This window comes from Dendropsophus ebraccatus, unplaced genomic scaffold (assembly GCF_027789765.1).
Source record: "Dendropsophus ebraccatus isolate aDenEbr1 unplaced genomic scaffold, aDenEbr1.pat pat_scaffold_1862_ctg1, whole genome shotgun sequence".
Taxonomy (NCBI): Eukaryota; Metazoa; Chordata; class Amphibia; order Anura; family Hylidae; genus Dendropsophus; species Dendropsophus ebraccatus.
The window spans coordinates 19272-28343 of record NW_027209295.1 but is presented as its reverse complement, the minus strand read 5'-3'; the positions used below and the strand labels follow the sequence as shown (position 1 = coordinate 28343).

At 43.0% G+C, this 9072-nt stretch overlaps 1 long non-coding RNA gene across 1 annotated transcript; it reads left to right on the top strand.

Moving 5' to 3' along the window:
- Positions 1–341: 341 nt before the first annotated feature.
- LOC138775677 (uncharacterized) lies at positions 342–8754 on the top strand. The gene is made up of 5 exons (XR_011360606.1): positions 342–365; positions 2383–2449; positions 5129–5172; positions 8157–8193; positions 8711–8754. It is a non-coding gene; the product is annotated as an uncharacterized lncRNA (long non-coding RNA).
- The last annotated feature ends 318 nt before the right edge of the window (positions 8755–9072 follow it).

Below are 9072 nucleotides of genomic sequence, written 5' to 3'. Positions count from 1 at the left end.
GCACAGATATTCTAAGCTCCGGCCGTGGGGCACAGGGCCTTCAAGTTTAAAAGTTCTTTTTTAGGACAATAACTGCATCACCTGCTGAACGGACCCCAGGACAGATCTTGGATTAAAAGCGCTATGTGAAGGTAAAGTAGTTTGGGGGGTCAGATTGGGGTATCAGAGTCGCTTAAACGGTTTCACACTACTTATTAGCTCATATATTGCTGTCCATTATTAACAGGTTTCTTCTAATCACTGTATATTTGAACTTGTTTTTTCTTCTTTGCTATATAGACCTTTCCCTACAAAGGATTTCCAAGCAGGTTTGGACAGAAAACTGAGAAGACCTTTCAAGCAAAATGCTAGAGATTTTTAAAAAGGTTAGCATGACCACTTGTAAGTGTACCTGTTTTTATAACTTTCAAAATCTAAACCAAAAAGTACCCGTATTTTCCGGTGTATAAGACAACTTTTTAACCCCTGGAAAAATCTTCTTAGAAATCGGGGATCGTCTTATACGCCAGGTATGGTTGCCCCATAGGGCAGGGGAGCTCAAAAATGGCCCCATCCCCACTGTACTATAAGACTACTATAAAAAAAAGCAAACAGTTCACTCACCTTGGGCCCATTACCGGCATCAGCACGTCCCCTGTCCCATTTCCGGCGCAGGCAGTGTAAAGTAAACTGCCTGAGCCGGGGATCCCCGAAGCTCTGCCGAGCAGTCGAGCGTCTCATTGAGAAGCTCGGAAATGTTCGCTGCCGGGAGAGCTTTGGGAGAATGACAGAGGCTCGGATGTACCTGAAGCCTCTATCATTCTCCAGAAGCTCTACCAAGCAGCCAAGCTTCTCTCCGATGAGACGATTGGCTGCTCGGGAAGAGCTTTGGGATATGGCAGACTGGGGGGTCACTGAGGGGGCATGGGGCAGACTGGGGGGTCACTGAGGGGGCATGGGGCAGCTGGGGGTCACTGGGGGGCATGGGGCAGACTGGGGTCACGCATGGGCAGACTGGGGGTCACGCATGGGGCAGACTGGGGGTCACGCATGGGGTATGCGGGCCTCAGGCAGGTACGGTAAAGTGTCAGGCCGGAGAGAGTTGCAGGACGGTGAGATCAGTGCGGCATCAGGAGAGATGTGGCATCGGCTGCTCCAGCCTCTTCATGCTCTCGCTCTCTTCCTGGCACACGTGCAGGTCCCCGTCTGTGGAGGAGGCGGCAGGGATTGCAAGCAGAAGGAGATAGTGTCGCTGCCCGCTGTACAGCTTCAGGACCCGCAGCGCGCTATCTCCTGCTGCAATCCCTGCCGCCTCCTCCACAGACCGGGACCTGCACGTGTGCGAGGAAGAGAGCGGGATGCAGCTCAGCGGGGCTCTGCTGTGTAAGGGGCGGGGACAGGTCAGCCGCGGCTCTGTGAAGAGGCTGGAGCCGCCGATGCTGCATCTTTCCTGACTGGTGGCCCTGCACCTCACCTCGCCGTCCTGCAACTCTCCCGGACCCAACACTTTACCGCACGCGGTCGCCCGCAATGATTTTTTGTGAAAATCGAATTTACGATTTTCACAAAAAATCAAATCGATTCTAACTGTCTGGGCGATTAATTAATCGAATTAATTTGATTAATCGCCCAGCCCTAATCTCTGGTAAGTTTCAGCTTTGTTTTACAGCATAACAACAAAAAATAATAAATGTAAATTGCAAACTTCTTTTATTTTCACATCTACTGTTGATTTCGATTTTAAAAGTTTTAACGACAGGGACACTTTAAAACGAATAGCCTTCTATATTTTAAATTTATGACCTTCCAAGAGATACCAAAAATTTTCATGCTCTGGGAACTGGCATACTAGTGAAGGAAAGGAATGAAGCACATCAGTGGACCTGAATGGAGCTATAATGCTGGTGTGCTTTAAAAGAATATATATGGCAGCATCTCCAAGATGATGCTGGGAGCAGGGAAACTGTATGAATATGTGCAGCACTGCAATGACGCAGCCGTGCAACTGCTTCATTGCAGCGCCGTGCATATTCATACCGTCTCCGCCCACTGCATCATTTTTGCAGATTCTGCCATGCCGGGTGGATTCCACTACAGGCCTTCCACACCTGTGTCGTCCATAAAACAGGGAACATGGGAATTAGGCCTTCATGGCCACAGATGTAGTGTAAATGTGGGTCGATCTGTGCGTTTGTCAGCTGATCTCTGGCTTCATTACACGGGGTGATATCTGCCTTTACCTTCAGTTTATGCAAATGACTGACACAACAGGCTTTGTCCTGGAGCCGGGAATATTTTATTCAGTCTTATTATATATTTCTTCATACCTTTTAGTCAGGTATTTCATGTCTTTTAATAGACTGGCATACCATGTTAATACATTCTTATTTTTCCTAAATCTAGTTTGACCATCCTTTTGTGAATGATTATATTGTAAATATTGAAGATTTTACATTTGAGACACCACAAGGTAAGAAAGGTTTCATCCTTTATAGTTATTCATTTACACAAATAGAGATTGATTTCTTCATTTTTGTTGATTGTTATATATACACAGCAGGCAAAATAAGTATTTGATACACTGCTGATTAAGCAAGTTTTCTCACCTACATAGAATGAAGAGGTCTGTAATTATTATCGTAGGTACACTTCAACTGTGAGAGACAGAATCTATAAAAAAAATCCAGAAAATCGCATTGCATGATTTTTAAATAATAATTTTGCATTTTATTGCATGAAATAATTATTTAACAATACAGAGGTGAGATTGTTCCTGTAGTTCTTGACCAAGTTTGCACTCACTACACTACACTCTTTGAAACTGTGGTCACAGCTTTCTTCAGATCATTGATCAGCTCCTCCCATGTAGTTCTAGGCTGATTCCTGACCTTTTTCGGAATCCTTCTTACCTCACGATGCGAGATCTTGCATGGAGCCTCAGACAAAGAACAATTGACAGTCATCTTGTTTTTTTCTTCCATCTTCTAATTATTGCGCCAAATTTTTGCGCCTTCTCACCAAGCTGCTTACCTATTGTCCTGTAGCCCATCTCAGCCTTGTGCAGGTCTACAATTTTGTCCCTGATGTCCTTAGACAGCTCTTTGGTCTTGGCCTGGTGGAGAGGTTTGAGTATGATTGATTTTGTGTGGACAGGTGTTTTATATACAAATAACAAGGTCAAACAAGTGCAGTGAATACAGGTAATGATTGCAGAGTAGGAGGAGCTTCTTGCTTGTTGGTAGGGGATCAAATACTTATTTCATGCAGTAAAATGCTAATTAATTATTTAAAATCATATAATGTGATTTTCTGTTTTTTTTTTTTTTTATTTTTTTTTTTTTTTATAATAGACTCTGTTTCTCACAGTTAAAGTGTACCTGTCATTTGTAAAAACTTTTGACATGTCATAGAGACATGTCAAATGTTTCGATCAGTCTGGGGTCTGAGTGTTTAAACCTGTACTGATCGGGAGTTACAGCAGGGAGAGGACCGCACTGCAGCGTATCCTCTCCCCGCTCTGTGTAAGGTAGAAAGAGTCAAGCAAACAAATAGTCTTTTTTTGCAGCAGCACAAAACAAAGAGAGTGGGTGCCCGCCTCACCAAACCGGACCCAGGTCTGGAGACAATCCAAAGTAAAGAAGCATGGAGACAGCACTTTCCAAAAGAATGTGGGTTTTAATGCACACCAGTGCGCGACGTTTCGGCTCTATTGTAGCCTTTTCACCTGCTTGAAAAAGGCTACAATAGAGCCGAAACGTCGCGCACTGGTGTGCATTAAAACGCACATTCTTTTGGAAAGTGCTGTCTCCATGCTTCTTTACTATAAAAGAGTCAGGCGCCATAGACTTACATTATGAGCCTGACTTTTTTTTTTTTACAGAGCGGACCCCGCTGTATTGCATCCTCGCTCGCTTGTTCTTCCAATCAATCTGAACACTCGGACTGATCAAAACTTTTGACATGTCTCTATGACATGTCAAAAGTTTTTACAAACGACAGGTACACTTTAAAATAGACCTATGATAAAAATTCCCTATATATCTTTGCCTTATTCACTCAGAAGTCAGTGCAGAATCGGCCGATTATCGCTCCGTGGAATAGAGCGACGATCAGCCAATGATCGTGTCATCGGCTGATCGTTCATGTTAGGTTCAGAACCTAAACTCATGGGCCGCCACGGCGCTCATCGCTACGGGTAATAGCGTGCACAGAGGGTGTGACCAACGATTTCACACACATTTTTTTTTGGCCTCCGGCGCAGGTCTTCTCTTCTCCCCGTCCCACGCGCAGCATCCTGCTTCAGAGCGGCCTTTCTGGCTGACAGAGCGCTAAGCCAATCACTGGCCAGGACCGCGGCGGCCAGTGATTGGCTGAGCTTTCTGTCAGTTCAGACAGGCTCTCCGAAGCTTCTGCAGCGCAGGACCGGGAGAAGGAAAAGACTTGTAGCCTGGACAGGTAATGATGAAACAAGGGCTGCAAGGACATCGGTAACGATGCCCTGCAGCCCTTGCTAACGATTGTCGGGCTGTGGAATAGTAAACGAGCGCCGATCTAGCAGATCAGCGCTCGTTCACATTGTTCATCGGGGCCCTGGTCGGCCCGTGGAATAGGACAATAAGCCAGTTTCTAGTTACACTATTTGATAACTAACTACCCTGGGTCTGACTGGCCATTTATGTTAGAGGCCCCCCCTGCTCTTACCTGCTCTCGGCTTGTGTAATAGCTCCGGCGGGGGAGAATAGGAATCTGATCTGACGGTTGGCATTTATGCTTGCACCTGCTGATCGGCCCGTTAATAGGGGCTTTTAGTTTGGGGTAGACAACCTCTTTAAATCTTGGGATAACCCCTTAATAGCCTGAGTTAGTATAGGCTTTCCTGGTACCATAGCATTAGCAGAGTACTTAAAAAACTCTAACAGCAAACAAAATATCACCTTCCTCTGGGATTGATCAGCTAGTGGCATTCTGCAGGGAGCCATACGGAATTACAGGTATTTGTCAAAGTGGATAAACACTTGGTGCTTTGCTTACTAAGTTGGGATTTTAAGGGTCTAAATGTTTGAAACAGTTAATTACTTCTCTGAAAGAGAATGAATATGATAATATGGTAATACTGAATACATCTAATTCATATGCATTTTTATTCCAGGTCGACGTAAATGGAACTTCGAAATAAATATGTCTGAAAATGTGGTACTTATTTATTTTTTTGTATATTTTTGTAGTTGTATTTGTTTAGGTAAAAACTTACTGGCCTAAATAGGGCTGAAATACTGGGAGACATTTATCAAACATGGTGTAAAGTGAACTGTCTCAGTTGCCCTTAGCAACCAATCAGATTCCACCTTTTATTCCTCACAGACTCTTTGGAAAATGAAAGGTGGAATCTGATTGGTTGCTGGGGGCAACTGAGCCAGTTTCACTTTACACCATGTTTGATAAATCTCCCCCAATGTGTGTGATTCTAGACCTAAGGATCTATTCCACCAACAGATCTGACAAAGATTTGAAGCCAAACCCAGGAACAGACTATAAACAGGAAACGGGTCATAAAGGAAAGACTGGATTTCTCCTCTTTTCAAATCCACTCCTGGTTTGGCTTCAAATCTTTGGCAGATAATCTGTCGTCAGATCTGTTGGTGGAATAGGGCCATTATGGTTGGAAATTTGTTTGTATAACTTGATGGGTCTGCCATAGAAGCTCTCCATTCTGGTACATAGTATGAGAAGAACCATGTGCCATAATGGGACATTTAAAAAGGTGTCTTCCTAATTTAATTAGTCAAAGACCCTTTCTCCCTAAAATGTTGAAAATTATTACAAAACAACCACGCTAGCAGTATTTACACACATTTCTAACACTATAGAATTTGGATATCTTCTGTGAGTTTTTCTCTACTGTTTCGAGCAGAGCTTCTCAAACTTTTTCTGCTAGAGCCTCAACCAGTAGACCTACCTGATACCTGGGCCTCACCAGACAGACCAGGGGGAGGTCAGGTCCTAACCACCTATGGTGGAAAACCATGAAAATGTTTAATTTTGCTCAGTCTAAACTAGAAATTGTTGCAGACATAGAAAGATCAGACTCCAGAGCTGTACCTCACCAACAACTAGGGGGCACCTCGCTCTTGAGGCCTGGCTCACTGTTTGAGAAACTCTGGCTTAAAGGAGAAGTCCCATTAAAGTTAAAGAAAAAAATCAGAGGCAGGCAGAGGAGTGTGGGAATGTAATAAAGAAGTATACTTGTCCATTCCTGTGCCCTTACAGCACAGCCTTCCCAATATAGTCATGCTGCCAGCTTTCAGCACTTCCTGCTGCTAAAATTTCACATACCCGGCTGATGGTTTGCTTTGGGGCGGGACACTGCTGCAGTTACTGAATGGCTAAGCGGCAAGCCTTCAGCCAGTCTGTGACGTTGCAGCAGGAGGAGTTGGGCCATGATGTACACGTAAACCAGACAAAAATTACTTCCACCAGCTGCGCAGAAGAGGTGAGAGCAGCGCTATAAGGGCACTGGGATAAGTAAGTTTACATTGCTTATTATGTTTCTGCACCCCCTCCTTTAAAGCAGTACTGTAATTTTAAAAAACCTTTCAAATGACATGTAGACTTGTCAAAAGTTTTGAATGGTCTGTGTTCTCAATGCTGAGGCCCCTACCAATCTCTGTACATAGCCAGAAGAAGCGCGCAGCAATGTGCTTCACTCTGTGCTGAACATTGTATGTTAATATATTGTAAAACTCATAGTGTATCAGATAATTACATTACCCAAACCCACTGGTCACGTGACCTTTCACGAGAGTAATTTCCAAACTTTTGTATATCAACCAAAGAAAAAAATTGCAGAACTAATACGTGAATAAAACATATTTCTTTATTTAAATCAATAATAAATTACAAAAATGATCACCATGAGATACACAGTCACATATACCCCACTGACATCCTTCCCCCTCTCCAGTTTTGTACTTCTGTGTATCTCATGGTGATCATTTTTGTAATTTATTATTGATTTAGATAAAGAAATATGTTTTATTCACGTATTGTTCTGCAATTTTTTCTTTGGTTGATATTTAATATTTTGAATTGCAAATGTATTATTTTGTGGCAGACTTTTTTTGGGTTTCAAACTTTTGGTGACGTTGTGTTTTCTATCCCCGCTTGTCTGCCAGCTCCTGGAATGTTATGTTAATCTGGCGCTGTGCTTACAGCAGGCAGGACTAGAAGGGTTGGGACGGGTGGAGACGGGTGGGGACTGGAGCAAACTCAGATGAGCAAACTCAATGTTTAATGCCCCTATTCCACCGGTCTTTAAGAGGAGCAAACGAGCGCTCTCAGCGCTCGTTTGCTCCTCGTTCCCCGCTCGCCGCATACGAACGACATTCGTTCCGTGGAATAGGGCCTTTAGTGTGTGCTGTGGCCCTGCTCTGGTGATAAGCAGAGACAGCAGACGGCATCACTGTCAGAAACTGTCAGGGTTAGAGGAGAAGCTGGGGAGGGGTGGGCTATCCGGTAGGAGGAGACACTGTGGGTATAGGAAAGACTGGCTGCGACATGACACTTGGAGTGGAAATACTAACAGGAAGTGATGCAACCCAGACAGAAGGGTTGTAAACAAGAATCGTTGAGAATTTTGCATGGTGGAATTAAAGGGGTACTCCAATGGAAAAAAAAATCTTTCAAATCAACTGGTGTCAAAAAGTGACAGAGATTTGTAATTTTACTTTAAAAAAAAAAAAATTGTCTTGCAGTACTTATCGGCTGCTGTATGTCCCGTATGAAGTGGTGTACTCTTTCCAATCTGACACAGTGCTCTCTGCTGCCACCTCTGCCCATGTGCGGAACTGTTTAGAGCAGTAGAAAATCCCTATAGAAACCCTCTCCTGCTCTCCAGGTTGGAAAGAACAAACCACTTCCTGCAGGCCATACAGCAGCTGATAAGTACTTACAAATCTCTGACACTTCCTGGCACCAGTTGATTTGAAAAAAAAAAGAAAAAAAAAGTTTTGCTGGAGTACTTAAGCTATATACATCAGGGTAACTGAGATAATACATAGAGGATTCTTTCTGAACTTAGTTTAAAAAATGGCTTTAAATTATCAAATTCTAATGAGTGTTCTTTCATACTACCTCATTCATTTCTTATTTTCTTATCCTAATGTTGTGCTTTATTACAGAACTCCGACAGAGTTGTTAGTGCAGAGCACATCCAAGGTAATGACTATTTTACAGTTTATTTGTCCCATAAGACTTTTTAGGGCTAATGCAGACATCTGCAAAAACCCGTCCGTGCATGGACGTTGTCTTGCGTAGTGGACCTTGGAGCTCCCAGCATCATGATTAATTATGAGTCGGGAGCTTCGATACTGTTTGAAAGTTTGCGCTAGTGTCTATCACATCCCATTGTACCCAAGGCTATAGCCTACATATAAGTATACGTGTTAGGCCGGGTTCACACTGAGCCAAAACTAGCGGAATACCGTTCGCCTCCCTCTCATAATGTGAGTCTATGGGAGGCGCGCGCTGCTATTCTCACAGCGTCTCTCCGCGCTGAAGAATGAACATGTTCATTCTTCAGCGCAGACAGAGCAGGAGGAAAAAAACTAAAACACAAAAATGAAAATTTGCCTGGCTGTAAAGGCTATTTTTAGCCTGGTCCTGAAGAGTTTAAGGTGTTAATATTTGCCCGTGCTTTTGGTCATGTTGTTTTTTTTCTGTTGATCTCTCTTAGAAACTGAAGACTTTGAGGAAACTAATTTGACAGAGTCTGAGGTAAATATTACTATATATTATATTGAGTGATTCTTATTGAAGTTCCACTCTGCATAGAGTACTAAGAATGCTATGGGCTATAGCCACTAAATAAACTTGATGAACTTATATTAGTTTATACTATTTAGATTGTTTGCAGTAAAAAAAAAAAAAAAAAAAAAAAAAAAAAAGGAATGAGCTATTCATTAGGTCACCAATCTTTCAGCAAAGTCAACCCTTAAACCTTTCACTGCCAAGCGTTTATGGGAATTTTGTACCTCCAGTAGCCATAACAGTACAAATAACACTGAAAAAAACAATATAATAATAAAAATAATTCAC